Raw genomic sequence first — 17919 nt, 5'->3', positions numbered from 1 at the left:
CAACTTAGAATTGCAGAGTCTCCCAGAAAGTTTAAAATCAATCAGTCCCATCTTAGGCAATCCCCTGGCTTCCTTACAATTTTCTTCTCATGCACTGTGAAAAGCCAAAGCTTCCATCTGTAGTTAAACAACTGTAAGTTGTTGAGTCCAAGTTCAATCTTGATGTTAATCCTTTGTAGTAATGGTATGCATTAAAAATGTAAAAGAACTAGCTATTTAGTGCCTATGTACAAAATAATAATAATCACAACAGTGACAATAATGCACACAGGACCAACCACATCCTTCTGGTGTTGGCGGCTGCTGCTGCTCCCAAACCTATTTTTCACTCATGATCCGCAAAAGCCCAAGTGTGACTGCCTGAGCCTTCCCCTTTCTCGTCAAACCCGCGGTGTACTCAGAGGTAAATCTAATCCATGTGTTTCTCATTCATTTACACTTATCTCACCAAAACGTTGTTTTCTAGCAGTGGGTTGATGGCCAAGAAGTCACTCTTAAAGCTCTTTTCTTATAAATAGGATGTTGTGGTTTGCCAAGAGGGGAGAAAAGTCTGAGCCTCCAAAAGTTGGAATTCAAATCAAAACTACAGAATCAGGAAGTTTGAGCCAAAGTTTGACAGGGCTTTCCCATCATTTCTAGGAATCTTTCTCCCCTAGGTGTTTTTCTTTTTCTTTTTTTTTCAGTTTAATTCAGTGACAGTCAGGGTGAAAATGCTTAGGCTAGGTCTGATTGCTCTTGCAAGAAGTTGGGCCAGAAAATAGGGTGCATCCAGAAAAGATGTGTTTCGAGGATTTCGCTTCCCTCCTTAGAGGGCTCCCCTATTCCATGGAGTACCTTGACCGGCCTGTCAGTTTTTCTCCTCACCTGAGGGTCCTTTCTGTGCTGACAAACTCCTCTTTCTGCACCGGGTTATTCATGGTCTGGAACCACTCTCCTTTATTTTCATTTGTACTGAAAGCCTTGTATGAAAAACTTCAGGAAAACAAGTCTCAGAGCTTGAAGAATTCCATGGCCCTGAAAATGAATTGGAGAAACATTAGGTCAGATGTGAGACTGATAAACCTCCCAGCTCCCAACTCCCTTTCACTGAAGACTTTAATTAAAAACAAACACACACTTCTCTGAAATGCCGTCGATTTGCATGAACACACTGCTTCTGGTTTATCATAGCTCTCAAAGACTTTCTGCCCAGATAGATTTTCTTCCTGACATTTGGAATTAGGACAAATCTTCAGCAGCCCTCACAGGCTTAGATACTCTGATCATCGTTTATGTTTGTTTCTCTTTGGGAAGCTTCCAAACACGGGCCACTGGATGCCTGCTACAATAGTAGAACGGATTTACGAGGTCTCTTGCAAAGGAGCAAAATGTGTAGTCTGGCAGTGCTCAGAAGGACACAATGAATTAAACAATTGAATTAATGGGTAGCAACAAAATTCAGTGAGTGCTGGATGTTGCAGACTAAAGGTGAGGGGCTGTATTCACGAAGTATAAGGCAGGAGAAAAACTGAAGGGGTTCAGAGAGAATGGGATGAGGAGAAACACAGAGAGGAGGGACCTAGCAAAGTAATTTTTTCAGACCACCCCAAACATTGGTCTATTTCCAATGAGCAATAAATGGTCATTTTGGGGAATATTTAGTAAAATGACAATGGATAAGACAGGACAATACAGACTTTGTGAAGAATACTAATCAAGAGAAGTTCAGTAATCATCATCCTGGGACAAGGGCAGCTATTCAGTGTACACTGGAGGAATTTTCTGAGTAGATATGTTAAAAGTAGAATAATGGAGGAAATGAGTCATAATCTTTGAACCAGAAATCTGGAATGTAAGAATCTGCAGGGCCCAGGCTCAAAGCCATGGATAACATAAATCCATTTCAGTAACATGAACTATCCCCGAGAAAGTAAGCGATAGACAGGATTATTTAGGGGGACAAAGGGGGCCAGAAAGGAAAAGCGAGGGGGACAGATATCAGCAAAGTACAATGATGTCTGTAGGGAAATATAATAAAGACTACATATAAATAATGAATAGAATAGTAAGTGTTTCAAAAGTTATAAGGAAACAATGTAAAGAAGGCCAAATGTAACTCAAGGGACACTCTTCCACAGACTTCCCAGCCTTGAGTGGTGTCATGTTACTGAATGAATCTCTCTCTCTCTCTCTCTCTCTCTCTCTCTCTCTCTCTCTCTCTCTCTCTCTCTCTCTCTCTCTCTCACACACACACACATACACACACACACACACACACACACCAACTGCTCTGTGTTCAGGAAGACTTACTTCTCAAAAATGAATTTCTCCAGAACACAAAGGATCTTATTACTTGAACTGAGAAGTCCCTGCAAGAACTATAAAGAGAACTCTCAATAATGAATGTGTAGCCAGATTGTAAAAAGTACATGGCTACGACCTCCTGTCCATCTCTTACATTCTTTAAGAATTGTTGTACCAGTAAGAGAACTTGCCTAAGGTCCTCAATTCAATTTCCAGGACACACATGGTGGAAGGAGATAGCCGACTTCTCTGACTGCCATATAGGCCCTGTTGGCACCATGTGCACCTACACCACAATAAGTACATATAAATGAATAAAAATAACTTAAAGTATGTTCATAGCACTTATATCAGAGCTGGGCACCTAATAGAACATGATAGAAGCTGGGGCCCAACATATCAAAATAAAGTGCTTGGAAGGGCAGTAATCTCAAATGGAAGCCTTCCTCATTCTGCCACTCTGAGTTCCTGAGGCTGCTCTAGGATCATGTACTCTATATTGAGGTATATAGAAGGAGATTATTGAATCTACTTTAATCCAAAAAGAAGCTATTAATCTCAGGATATTTTACAAATTTCATTTTATTGATACAAACTTAAAATTAATTTTGTTAGGCTATATGTATATTTCTACTATTATTTAAAATATTGTGCTTATGTAGGTCATTTAAGAAATGTAATGTATAATTTAAAATACAGATTAATACTTATCTATAATAACTATAATATCTATAACAGACTGTAGTTAAACTTAGAGTCATGTTAGGTATGTTTTCAAGGTCCTACCCAGATATATTTAGACATTGGTGGTCTTCAAACACTTCAAAGACCTACAGAATATTGCTTTTAAAATGTTTTAGTAACTTGGACTTTTCATAACATGGAGATACATCTGTTTTTGGCAGCAGCAATGCACTCCAGAGAAGATGATGGGCATCAAGGACACTCTGTATGTAGTTACCTTTCTTTGTGGCAAAATCTAGCCATGTGGGCAAAGAAACTGCCCTTGCCTCAATTGCTGACAGTTACTGTCCAAACTGAACCAGCAGAACAAAAGAAAGGCGACTGATGAACTTTGCCAAGACAAGGTAAGATGGTCCTTCGAAATTCCCTGGAAAGTCTATCAGAGATGCTAAGCCTGTAGGCCAGAGTAGATGCCCCAATGTTAAAGAGGAACTTTGGGTGACTGCCAAGCAGTGAGATGTCCCTGTCATTAGGTAACATTTCACCATTCTGGGGTCTTTGGTGGAGCTGAAGACTAAATAGTTATAATTACAATTTTCCATAGTTACAATAAAAAGTAAATTAGATACAAAACTTTATTAGTAGATTATTAAGTATATTCTCTATTTTTGCCAAATGCAAATAGATTAGATAGTGTTACTATAATTCTTACTTCTTTCCTTGCATATAGTTTTGCTATGTTAAAGTTAAAATCTTTTTAATTAGACAAAAAGGGGGAAATGTTGTGGAATAATCCTCTTGTGTACTGTAAAGATTGGTCACATGAACCGGTTTAATAAAACTCTGATTGCCCAATAGCCAGGCAGGAAGTATAGGTGGAGTGACCAAACTAAGGTTGAGGGGAAGGAGAAGGGCAGAATCATAGGGTTGCCAGCCAGACACAGAGAGAGTTGGAGATGTCAGCCAACTGCCCAGGAAGTAAGACATGCTAGAGGACAGGTAAATCCATGAGCCACGTGGCTGTACATAGATTAATAGAAATGGGTCAATTTAAATGTGTGAGCTAGTAACAAGTCTGAGCTATCAGCAGAGCATTTATAAGTAATATTAAGCCTCCGAGTGCTTATTTGGCAATTGGCAGGCAGGTGAGAAACATTCAGTTTATACCCACCCACTTAATCAGAGCAGCAGCTGGTCCTCCTGTTCACGAGAGAGTTCCCAGGTCAAAGGACTTGCAAAAGACATGGAATGTTGCAAATCTGATGAGCCTCAAATGAAGAGACCAGTTGTAACTCAGCAAACAGAAATGATATCTTAAAAGTATAGCTGCTGTGCACAGGCAGTTTCAAGAGGACTGTGTGTGTAGAAACCAAGAGCAAAACATTATTTAAAAAGCAAACAAAAACAAAAAGGCAAACAAAACAGCACAAAGGAGTTTTAGAAATTAAAACTACTTTACAAAACAAAATAGTCATAAAACAAATAGTAATGACATCTGAGACTAAGCTTGTGCTCTGGAATCTATACCCAAGCAAACATCTCAAAAGTATGGGACAATGAAGCAAAAAACAAACAAACAAACAAACAAATAAAACCAAAAAAGGAACTTGTGATGGGAAAGTAAAGAGACACCGAGGACTGTACCACCCCAGTATATGTGTACTAAGAGTTCAGGGGACAACACTTGCGTGGAGAGGAGAAGGTCATTGGGGGAAGAAGATGGACTCCCTGAACTGGGGAAGAGAGGAATCTCCTCAGTGTAAAGGGTTTGTAACTTCCCAGAATACTACAAAGAGCTTAACTAGGCTTGGCGGATATTTCCATATTTGAAAACAACTAAAGAAAAATATGTCTGAAAAATGTAAGTGAAAAAAAAAAGTTAATTTACAGCAGCTTGGACCTGCCAGAAATCCACCACTTTAAGAAGCTAAGCAGGATGATCATCTGCTTGAGGCTAGCCTGGGCTACATAATACACTGTTATCTCAACAAGGAAGAAAGAAAGAGAAAGGTGGAAGGGGAGGATGGAAAACCAAGAGGAACCCTGAATCTGGAACTATCAACTGTTAATAACAGTCCATACTAGAATTCACACGCACATATTTACAGAGAGAGCTGAGAGCAGCTTTAGGGCCCAGTTCTTACCAGTGGCTGGAAGCACAGGTTGACTACTGGTGTTTTCTGCACAGCTTTTTCAGAGGGACCAACTCAGCAGCCTACTGCCTAGACCAGTCTTTTCCCACATGTGTTTTCAGAACATGGACTTGATGCCTACAGACAATACTATCATGTGGCCCAAAGGAACAAACCCCTATAGTAGGGATGGTAACATAAATATACGTGTGTATCTATGTTTATGTGTCTGTGTTCATGTGTCCTTTTGTGTATGTTTTCGTGTGTGTGTGTGTGTGTGTGTGTGTGTGTGTGTGTGTAGGTAGGTATCCACAGAGAGGTATCCATAGAGGACAGAAGAGGCCACTGGGTCTCCTAGAGCTGGAGTTATAGGCAGTTGTGAGTCACCTGATATGGGTGCTGGGTGTGGATCTCGGGACCTGTGTAGGATCGGTATGTGCTCTTTGCTGGAGAGCCATTTCTCCTGCTCGCAAATGAATTACTTTACTTTAAGAGAACTGTAGATTTACAGGCAGTTGCAGTAAGCTAGCAAAGACCCATCTCCTTTATCCAGGTTCCTAGTGTAACAGAAAATTGTGAAACTATGTGGAACAAGATCATAGCCCGGATATTGACAGGATCCATGGAAACAGGGCTTCACACTGTGCAACATCAATCTCCTCAATCCCAAGTGTTCCTTTTCCTTGGACCAATGCTGCAAAGCATGATTAGCAGCTGGTATGACAGTTGGTAGTTGCATGGTTAGCTTGAGGCTACCAGGGTCTCATGTCTGCATCCTCCTACATTCCTTCCATCAAGATAAAAGTGATCCAGTTTCTCCATGTCCTCTCCAGAATTCAAGTCACTGTCTGCTTCCTGTTGTGTTTTCCAGCCCTTTTGATTGGCAGTTAGTAATGTCTTCGTGTGACTGTAATTTGCATTTTCCAAATGGCTACCAGTTGTTAAGCAAACTGCTCCTGTACTTGCTCCTGCTTTGTAGATCCAGGGTGAGGCGTCTCTGCTTTTTGTCTAGGTTTTAACTGAACAGTTGCTTGATTACTGTTAACTTTTTAAATATTTGGTTTTCACTTGGCTTATAGTGTAACAGTTTTGCTCAGGGTATACTCATACACACAGAGATTTGGTTGAGCTTCCCAACATGCCTGCCCCTTCCCTCATGTCCCTGTCTAGATCCCATTCCAATGCCCACTGTACCCTCCTACTCCCAGTGGGCACACTTCCAATTATACATCATATGTATTCTTTACCTTCTCTGCTCCCCTCCCTCAAAAACTTTCTTTTTCTGCCTCATGGGCCACTTTCTATCCACATCTTCTTCCCTTTAAATACACATCTTTAAAGCTTAGATACTAGGCACAGAGTGGCAGAAAGAACATGCAGTGTTTATCTTTCTGAGTAGACAAGATGGCCTGTGTTCAGTCTCTAGAACCCATGTAGAAAAGCTGGGTGTAGTAGCACAGGCATGGAACCCCAATCTCAGGAGGCACAGTGGGACACCGGGGACCTTGGAGGCCACCTGAGCCTACTTTGCAAGTTTCAGGTCAGTGAGACATCCTGTCTCCAGACACAAGGTGGATAATTCCCAAGGCATGGCAGCTGAAGTTGCTCTGGCTTACACACACACACACACACACACACACACACACACACACACACACACACACACACACGCACGCACGCACACGCGCACACACACACACACACACACACGCACGCACGCACACGCGCACACACACACACACACACTGTACTATGACTACATCAAACATCAGGCTGGCTGTAGAGTTAGGAGAGACGGGAGATGGACCTACTCTGCTAATCTTGCTGCCCATACAACTTAATGAGGAACAAGTCTTCATACCGCCAACAATCCCTACTCGCAAACAGCATGGCTGGTTAATTCTCCCTAACTAGCTATAATCTTGCAAAGCAGGAGGGGAGAAGAATCAAGCTGTGGCTGGAATGTAGGATATCTGTGCTGGAATTCTGGTGTAGCTTTTCTTCTGCAATATTCTAAGAACTCATTCTGCATTTTTATTTGTGCGGAATAAATTCTTCTCATCAAATCCCAGACTTAGCCATGTTTGTTCAGGGCTAAGTCATAAAAATGTTGGCCCTTGGATGTTGCTAGCAGGCAAGGATCATGTGTTTTTGGGAGATGTAACTTGGATGGTATCCCCACTAGCCCAAGTCTATATAACATTTAAGCAGCATGGAAAAAACAGGCAAGTTGAGTGTGTGTGTCGGATGCTTTACTGGGTCCAAGACCTCCAAGGAAGCCTGAAAGCAGTGGCATATCCCCACCTAACCGGCTGCCTATAAATGCTTGTGTGAGTCATCAGGAGAATTTATACATGTCTAGGAAAATGAAAAGCCTTCACCAGCATTTTCAATGGAAAAGGCTCTATTATCTCTGTTTTCTTCCCTAGGTCAAAACTTTTCTCTTTATAGTTCCCTCAAGAGACCTTTTAGATATTTCTTTCCTAACCACTCTCCAACTCTTGACCCATAAAATGTGGATGCCACGAAACAGACTTTACATCTTGTTGGGAAAAAATGGTCTGTTGGAAGGCTACAAACCATTTTAGCTTCTCCGTCTTTCTTCAATCAGTTGCCCCCACTTTGGGGAACCATATTGCCCCTATGGAGAATGTGTGTCTTAGGTGAATGCATCTCTACGTTCTTTGATTCATGCATCACTGCTCCAGGGACAGACCTGAGTGGGTGAGGGACTGAAGGGAAATACAGACAGACGGACACACAGACAGAAAGCTGGGGTCAGATGCTCTGAAGTTCAGCACGTTTATTACAGAGTTGAACAGGGAGGTAGGAGTGTTGTAGACAGCTGAATGAGGAGGTGGGGTTACTACACACAGATGAGCAAGGAGGCAGAGTTTGTAGTATACAGCTGGATGAAGGGGCAGGTTAAGCTAATCTTGGTAAGAGCCACCTCTGTAGGGAGCAGTCTTCAGGTGGAAAACATCCTGGGGTGGGGGCACTTGTGGGGAACATCTCCATAAGCACTGTCATCAGAGGATTCCAGAGGATGGCTTTTCTCTTAGGCTCCCCGTCCTGAGAGAACAGCCTGCCTACATTCGCTACATTCCATTTGTCTGCTTCTCTGTTTCTGTCTCTGTCTCTGTCTCTCTGTCTCTCTCTCTGTGTCTCTCTCTGTCTCTCTGTCTCTCTCTCTGTCTCTGTCTCTCTCTCTCTGTGTCTCTCTGTCTCTCTCTGTGTCTCTATCTGTGTCTCTCTCTGTCTCTCTCTTTCTCTCTCTCTCTCTTCTACCATTCTTGTCCCCAGGGACAAGTCTCTGCCCCTCTCTCTGCCCCCTTCTCTGATCCTTCTCTTCCAATAAACCTCCCATGCAAGCCCTGTTGTATGGTGGGACTCCTTTCGAAGTCTCTTTTTAAAATTGTAACACTCAGGACCTCACACACTCAGGGTTTCCTCAGCTCCCTGTGTTCCTTACAATGATGTGGTGGGGGCCACTGCTGATCTCCAGCTCCATGCTCCTGAGGAAGTTCTTTTCCTCCCAACTTCCAATCCACCCTCGGGGATAGATGATCTTGGAACTTGAGCTACCTGGTCAAGGGGACAGTCTGCCTTCACATACCCCCTCCTCCCTTGTGTTGAGGCACAGGCTAGATGGTCAGATGCCAAGTCACCATCTTCTCTGAGGGTTCAGACTCTTATAGACATTACTTTGGTTTGTTATAACTGTAGACTTGTTCATTATCTACACACACAAGATGGCCAGGTGGTGTTTCTAATTGGCTTGCTAATACAGAGTTCCACTGAGAGCAGGTCCCTTAGGCTTGGGACCTTCTGGGAGTATGGGTTACATTTCTCATATGTCTTCTACCAAGTGGATTCACCTACCTACTCTTCTATTTCAAACTGCTTCAGTCACTAGCAAGATTATTGCCCCAACTCCCAATTCCTAAACCTACCCTGCACTTGGAGCCCATGACATATCAAGAATTCTCCAGCGTGAAGGCATACTGTGCCATTTGTATTTAGGGTTCTCTCGGATGCTTCACAGCTTAGGTCTGGGTTTCCAAACCTGCTGACCAAATGCCACCATTAAGAAATGAGATTTCTCTCCCTTTATATATTGATGCTGTCTTCATTGAATCCCTTTACATTGTCTACTATGTTTCTCTGTTCAAGTGCTATATCTTGGGCTTGTGGGTATTGAATTACTTTGTCTTTGTTTCTTATATGTGACTTTAACCAAGATATTGGCTGAGCTAGAACAGTTTGTCTAGGAAGAGTTGCCCTCCCCCAGCATAGCTTACGCCTGCAGAAAGAGCTAGCTCCAAGGTCCTGTTCTTCCCCTCTCTGATGGCAGCTCCCTGACCCTCATATGTACCACTCCATGTATTTAACTTGACCCCAAACACCTCCTTTCAAACTCAAACAGGGGAGTAATTACAAGGGCATTCTTAGAGGTGTACAGATGAAGACATATTTGCCATGGGTCCCTAACAACAGGGTACATCACAGTATTCAAGCTCCTGGAATGTCTAGAGGCCTAGTTGGGTTGTTTATTGACATGCTCCTGCCTCTATTCTACCATTTGCTGTGGCCCTGGGTGGTCAGCCTGACCGCTTTGATTTTATTCTTAGAAGATGGCAAATTAAGGTTCTCTCTTTTTTTTGTAGTAAATCTTTGCCAGTAAGAACCAAGTGGTCAAAGAGAAAAGGGACCTCAAAAATTGTGTCCAGACAAAAAAGTACATGTGCATTAGCACAGTGGTTCTTAACTTTGCTAATGCTGTGACTGTTTAATACAGTTCCTTATTTGTGGTGATCCCCAACCATAAAATTATTTTCATTGCTAATTCTTAACTGTAATTTTATTATAGTTATGAATTATAATATAAATATCTGTTTTCTGATGTTCTTAGGCGACTCCTGTGAGAGAGTCGGTCATGGCCACAGGTCAGGAACTGGTGGGTTAGATTACAAACTACAAGATTTCTGGTTCTGTTTTGTTTTGACTGTTTCACAATGGTTCACACCCATACAAATATCTAAGAACAAAACAAAAACAAACAAACAAGCAAAAAAGTAAGTTAAAAGCAAAAACAAAACATAGTATATACCACAGGATACCCTGTTGGTCACATTTTGTGTGTTTTGTAAATAAAGATTTGTTGGCACACAGCCTGCTGTCTTCGTGCTGCAAGGCAAAATCCAGTAATTGCAACATATGGCCATATGTGGTCACAGAGCCTAAGATATTTAATATGTAGTACACAACTGCATATTTAAAAAATTCCCAGCTTCAGTCCCAGATCAGCACTGACACAGCTGTGTCTTCCTGACTCATTTACCAGGATCTGAGAGGGAGTCGAAAGTGTGACTGTCTCTTAAAAGCACCCTTTCTTGTTCTCAGAAGCATGCTGCCTTAATTTTCTTTCTGTTATTGTGACAAAATGCCCTAATCAAAGGCAAGTTGGGGAGGAAAGCGTTTGTTTGGCTTATACTCCCATCACTGAGGGAAGTCAGGGCAGGAACCTGAACACAGGCCATGATGGAACATTGCTTATGGACTTTGCTCTCCATCATTCACTCAACTTACATTTTTATAGACCACAAAAGCTCAGGGATGGCACTGCTTCCAGCGGGCTGGAGCTCCCACATCCATCCTTTACCAAGAAAAGCCCTACAGACTCACCTAGAGGCCATCTGACAGAAACTTCACCCAAGGTTCCTTCTTCCCAGATGACTCTAACTTATTTCAGGTCAACAAGAAACGAACCAGCACACCCGCCATCATTGTCCTGGACCAAAAGCATTTCCTAGAGTGGTGATGGAGAACAGAGTCTAGAGTCTGGGCACTGTGAGCACTCACTATGAGACTTTAAATCTGTTCCCCCTTTGAGCCATATGCCTCCATTTCTCCATCTTCATAGGGGTTGAGGATTAAATAAATCCACGTACAGAAAGAGTCAAGAGCAATGACCTTATGACCATGGACACCCACATGTTTCCTTCTCTCTGGGGTGGGTCCACTCCTCCAGCCTTAGCATCCCATGCAGCAAGTATGAACCAGAAAAGGAACAAGAACTCAGGAGAAAGAAGAACTGTCTTTCAATTTAGCAGCACCTAAGTGCTGGTTGAGTGAACTCTCTCAAGTGCTTGCAACCAGGAGTGTTGGTGGTCATTTCCAATCTTGGAATGTTTGCATATGGATATCTGGAGATGCCACATCCTGGGAACAGGACCTAAGTCTAAATATGCCTTATACACATAGAGGGTCTGCCGTGTGTGTTTTCTGGCGGTTAAATCTAGAGCTTCACACGTGCTTGGCAAACCCTCTACCACTCAGATGTGCCCTCGGACCTCACCTCACCTTTTCTTTTGAGACAACGCCTTGCTAAGTTATCCAGGTGGACCTTGAACTTGCAGTCTTCCTGACTCAGACCCCTGAGTTACTGGGATTATAAAGGCTTGCACCACCAAACCCAGCAACTGGAGACAATTTTGTTCTGCAACTTATTACTTTTGTGCATGGAGCTGAATTTCATGTTTTGGAATATTCTGCTCCTCCTGATGTCAAAAGAAATGTCAGATTTTGGAGTATGTCAGTTTTCAAATTTTTAGATCATGGATGCTCAAACTGAACCTATCCCTTACTTAGTTTTCCTATAAGCAGTAACAATCCACAACCTGGATGCCTCCTGGAAAATCCAAACCACTGCAGTGCTCCTCAACCTTCCTAATGATGCAACCCTTTAATATAGTCCTTCATGCTGCGCTGATCTCTACCAACAGAATTATTTCTTAACTGTAATTTTGCTACTGTTATGAATCGCGATGTAAACATCTGATATGCAGGTTATCTGATATACAACCATCCTCCGGGTCATGACCCACAGGTTGAGAACTGCTGCACTACAACATGACAACATTTGCCTTGCTAGACCTCTCTGAACTCCCTGTCTCCTGTCTGGTTATTTCAGCTCACTCTTACCCTTTAGTGGACTAATTGTCCCTGCTCTTTTCAAAAGGCTTAATGAGTGACTCTCTGCATAAACCTAGTCATGTGCTCCAAAGTCAGACACACAGGGTTTGGAAACAGGAAAATGAATCTGCCCATTGCTCAAAGCCAGTCCAAAGAGAACAGGAGTGGTTTGCCCCCAAGCATCCAACACTGTGTTATCCCTAGACAAGGCTGCTGAATCAATTAGTCTAATTAAATGAGGTGGAAAATTACTCCTGCAAATAAGTTGCCATGAAAGGAGTCTTAATTTGGCCTAAGGGAAAGCAAACAGCTCTCAGCTCCTCTTGCCAGCATCTATGAATGGGGAATAATTGGCAATTTATGTGTGTGTGTTTTAAGGTCTTGGTACAAATGTGTTTTTGTTGACAAGCAGTAGAGGCTTTCTGTGGCATTTCTAATTAAGGGACAGAATAACTGTGTGTGTTGGCAAATGGGTCACAAGTGTACCATGGCTGTAAGCATGGGGGCCTTGGACCCCACTCCACCATAAGGCCAACTTGAACTTCCAGAAGTCACACCCTCCATGTATTAATCCCAACAGGCCACAACCTATGTTTCTTTCCTGGGAGATATTTCCCCGGCCAGGAAGACTCCAGAGTGGCCTGGAAAGACAGGTAATGGACTTCAAAAATGCTTTGGTAGTCTTAGGAAGTAGATGTTTTCCTGTAGGAAGGTGACTGTTCTGATTTGAATATGGAATGTCCCCATGCACACACAGTCATGTGCTTGTATTCTTGGGCTGCATGCAATTAGTGACACTATTTGGGTAGGCTATAGAGGCTTTCTGATTCCCATGATTCAAGAGTCATGAATCATAACTGGCTAAGGTATTTCATAGGTAGTGGTCTTTCATGGCTATAGTCTATTTCCAATTCCGGGTCTGGCCTCTGTTCCCTGGTTAGCATCCTATAAGTCTCACTACAATTTCCAGCTGCCACAGACTGGGATGTTCTGCCCACTCCCACCACTGTGCCTTATCCGCCATGGTGGACTGTATCCTCTGAACTGGGAGCCAACGTAATTCCTCCCTTCCTTCTGCTGCTGCCACCAGTAGCTGGAACAGTGACTGACACATTAACCAAATTTGTTAAGACAAAGACGTATGTCAGCATGTGGGGAGTAGGCTCCTCCTTTTTCTGCACTATACAACCATTCCTTACCAGTCCCATGCCTGCCTTATCATCCCCAACACATCCGGTAGGAGGACCTCAGGACGCATCAATGAGGAGACCTTCAGGTTCTGGGGGTTTTGTGTAATGGGACAATGGGCTGGAGAGATGGCCTTGAAATCGTTATGACCCAAGTTCAGTCCCTAGTACCCGAAAGGTGGAGGGGGAGTGCTGACTCCACAAAGGTGTCCTCTGGCCTCCGCTTGCATGTTGAGGCACATGGAAGCCACAAACACACAGTAAAAATTAAGCCAGGTTTTTTATCATTCCCAAAGATCTCTTCCTGATGAGAATGTGGGCTTCAAAGAAAGTGGGTTGTGAAGAAGAACAAAATCCCCACTACACTAGGGTTATTAAAAAATTGAAATAACCTGTCTCAAAAAAATTGAAATAACTATGGGATGAGAATTTTCCACACGGGCTAGTCCTAGGTTCACTGACTTTGTGGTGTCTTTGAAAGCAAGGAATTCCTTCTGATGAGCAAGGCCAACATGCTGTGTGTTGAGAACCAAGGCTGTAGTGAAGTCACAAGATGAAACGTGAGTGGACACTGACAGAAACACCTTGGATTCACCGCACATTTGATTGCGAGTTAATTTTTGATCACTGCACATTTAGACATTTTTTTACCCTTGTGATATATTGCAAGCCCCACATTCAGTTATATGACCCTATCAGGGAATAAGGTCCGCTTAATTTTTATTTTATTATTTGTTTATTTGGGAGGGGTGCCCACGGTAGAGCACACACGTATGTGGAGATCCGCAGTTGGTTCCCTCCTTCTGCTGTGAGATCTGGGGATGGAACTCAGCTCGTCAGAGCTATAACAAGCACTTTACCTGCTGAGCTGTTCCACCAGCCTGGAATTTACCATTTCAAAAGCTTTGTGTTACTTACCCAGTGTGATTATTTCCAGTTCCCACTAATTTATCTTTGAATTTCATTTTTCTTTACACACGAATAGAATTCCATTGTGTATATGTACCATGCGTTCATTATTAATTCATCAGTTGATGGACATCTATGTTGACTCCATTTCCTGGCTATTGTGAATAGAGCACCAAAGAACACAGATGAGCAAATATCTATGTAGTAGATTATAATGTTCTTTGGGCATAAGCCCAGGAATGGTATAACTGGGCCATATTTAGTTCTGTTTTGCTTTTTGAGAGTTGGCAGCTACCGAGACAGGAAGAGTCAGTTTTCTTCAGGGGTGTGGCCTCTTACTAAAGACCCGTGCTATGCTGGATGGCCATACATACACCCATCCGCATTCAGGACTCACTCAGTGGACTTGGTGGCTTAAAAAAGAACGTGTAAGGTTGAGAGATAGATGTGAGGGGTAGACAGAGGAATAGTTGAGGGGATGGTAGTTGAATGTGATCGAAACACATACTGTATATGTAGGAAATTCTCAAATAATACAAAATATATCTGAAAATAGCTCAGTGCTATGGTCTGGTATTGCCTAAGGATTTGAGGCCAGGTTGCCCAGTTCAGGGGCCATCATCTTACCACCTTCTGTTCTACTCCAAGACCACTCCATCTTCTTTGAGGGACCAGCATTGTGAAACCGCCTGGACAGGTCCCTTGTACTTCATACCTTAATTTCCCTCTTAATGTCCAAGTCACTTTCTATGGGTTGGTCTGGAGACTAGCTGAAATTGCTCTTGTTAAATGAAAAGACGAAATCAGAACAGACGTTTGGAAAACAGGCCTTCTATCTGGCAAATGCCCCTTTCCCTCAAAGCCGCAGGGACTTAAAGGGGGCCAGATGTTGCCATTTTCACACTACACAAAGGTCACATAAATGGATCCATAGGACGAGTTCCATTTTTCAATTTCCTTTTACATAACTTAAATGATGGGAACATGACCAGGAAGTGGCAGACACTCTGGCGATTCTGCTGTGGGATCTACAGCAAGCCAGCAGCAGTGACAGAGACAGCCTTGGAGGCATCTTCAGTGTGGAAAGTCTTCCCTCTGGCTAGTCATACACACCAGTTTCTTTTTTTTTCTTTTTAAAATCTCCTTATTGACTAACTTTCCATGTGAAACCTGAACACACAGTTGAGAGATTCTTGCTTTTAAATTCAACAAGATCACAAGAAGTCAGAACTTATTGTTACTCTTTAAAAAGAAATATTTCTTTTATTTTGTGTGTGTGTGTGTATGTGTGTGTGTGTGTGTGTGTGTGTGTGTGTGTGTGTGTGTGTGTGTAGTACATTCAAGTACATTCAGAGAGAAACTGCTCATCTCTTATTTCGGGAACTCAAAAGAGACCCCAAGAAATAAGGGCATTTTGCAGGGCTGGTGTTACCTCAGTTAGAAAAACGCCTGCTTTAGAAGCACACGGACATGAATTTGCACTCCAGAACCCACATTTTTAGCAAAGATGGGCTTGGTGGTTTATGTTTATAGCCTCAGCCCTGAGGAGACAGAGAACAGAGATCCCAAGGACTCACTAGCCAAGTGGCCTAGCCTGCCTAGTGAGTTCCAGGCCAGAGAGAGATTCTGTCTCCAAAAAAAAAAGTAGATTGTCCTGAGAAATGCACCTAGATTTGTTCTGGCCTCCACATGTGCACAAGTGTACACGCACACAGAGATGTACCCACAAAAGTATGTGTGTACCCAAGCATACACAGGAGTAACATTCAGAGATCTCCTCTAACCTTTGTGTCCCTGCAAAGCACTTATAACTCATTGGCTTGGGTTGAAGCCAAAGGTGAAGTGGTATTGTAGATTTTCAAAAAGCAGTTCCCTATGGTTAGCAGATTCACTCCAGCCATATCCTCCCTTTTCTTAGCAAAAAACCAAAACTAATTCTGTGGTCTGGAGAGAGAGAGAGAGAGAGAGAGAGAGAGAGAGAGAGAGAGACAGAGACAGAGACAGAGACAGAGACAGAGACAGAGACAGAGACAGAGACAGAGAGACAGAGAGAGACAGAGAGACAGAGAGAGAGACAGAGAGAGACAGAGAGAGGGAGAGAGGGAGAGAGAGAGGGAGAGAGACAGAGAGACAGAGAGAAAGACACACACAGAGAGAGACAGAGACACAGAGAGAGGATGTCTGTTGTCTGTGCATACTCATGGCTACATTAAGTGTCGCACCTACATCGTTACTCATCTACTGCAGAGTTAACCACACCTCCACAGAAAAGGTGTGTTGCAGACACTTGTGTGTCTTCAGAATACAAGTGTGCACATACATAGATGGGTCTCCCTGCTTCTTACAGATTCTATCCAAGGATTTCACCAACTCTGATAAACATTCCTTCTCATTTCTCTCCCATCCAGATTTTCTTTAAAGCCCCAGAACAAAGATTATTTTTTAAACTTCATTCATAGGACCCAAGGCTACTGTTTCCCATTTTCCTTGCTTTGACATTACTTGGATGTTTCCTACCAGAATTCCCCAGAAATACACCATCATCCAGGATCCTCAGCCAGGCATCCCAAATGTTCCTTCTGGGTTATGTTATGAATTTTGGCTGAGATATCAACATATGTCAGCATGTTATTTTCAGTGACATGCTTGTCTTTTCTTTGTTAGCTTTGGTTCAAGGCTGTAAATCCATTTGTGAAAGCTAAGTTTCCAGGCCCAAGCGAGTCACCCAGCATGCTTCACAGACTTCAAGACTTCTCTCGGGCTGACCCCTCCTTCCATCATCTCCCTGCTCACTCATACCCCACCCCATTCTTCTTCTTAGAAGTCAGAGTAAAAAGGATGTTTGGTGATCAAAGGGAATCCAACTGGCAGCGCATGAATGAACACAAATGAACATGCTCTTGGTTACTTGCTTTCTATGGTCAAAGCTTGACATGATCCAAGACCAGAGCCCGTGCCTGCTGTCTCTGACGGAATCACACTTATTGCTTCTGTTTTGCATCTGAGCTCTAGATTTCTCTTCTTGTCTTTTCACTGGCAGCAGAAGAGTATACTGGGAACAGGGCAGGTGTTGGGCTAGGGGGTGGTGTTGAAGCAGAGTCTTGCTACCCATACTCCCATTTTAACCCTCTGCTGTCAGATCTGTTGTCTCCTTTTCCATTATTGAAAGTATTTTCGTTCCTGACATGAGCCTTTGAGGCATCTGCAAGCATTCCTGCAGAGAGATCTGTGAGCTCCAAAGCCATTTTTCTTTTCCTAAATGAACTCCTCCACTCAGTTTCCTCTGGTTATAAGTGACTTTCCCTGAGGGTGCTTTCAGTGACCATAGTGGAAAAAGGAAACACCACGGGGTCCTGGTTAGTTCCTACTGCCAATCAGGCACACCCTGGAGTCACCTGAGACGATACCCTCAACCGAAAAACGCAACCAGATTGACCTGTGTCTGTCTTGATGAATGATTGATGTAGGAGGACCATTGTAGCTGGCAAGTGGAAAGTTAGAAGAGCCTGGGCCAGGGATCAAACCAAAAATCAACTCAGTGATCAGCTTTTTCCCCCGACTTCTGCTCTAGGTCTGACTTCCATCAGTGAGGGACTGTGACCTAGAAGCATAAGCTAAACAATCTCTTAGTTTTGGTCAGAATGTTCTTAATTACAGCACCTAACTGAGTTTGGAACATCCAGTAACACACCCCAAACAGAGCTTGTACAACATTTTAAAAAAGTTTAGGGGACTTACACATCACTGAA

Source organism: Mesocricetus auratus, unplaced genomic scaffold, assembly GCF_017639785.1.
Source record: "Mesocricetus auratus isolate SY011 unplaced genomic scaffold, BCM_Maur_2.0 Super-Scaffold_100021, whole genome shotgun sequence".
In the NCBI taxonomy this organism is placed as follows: Eukaryota; Metazoa; Chordata; class Mammalia; order Rodentia; family Cricetidae; genus Mesocricetus; species Mesocricetus auratus.
This window is presented reverse-complemented; position numbering follows the sequence as displayed.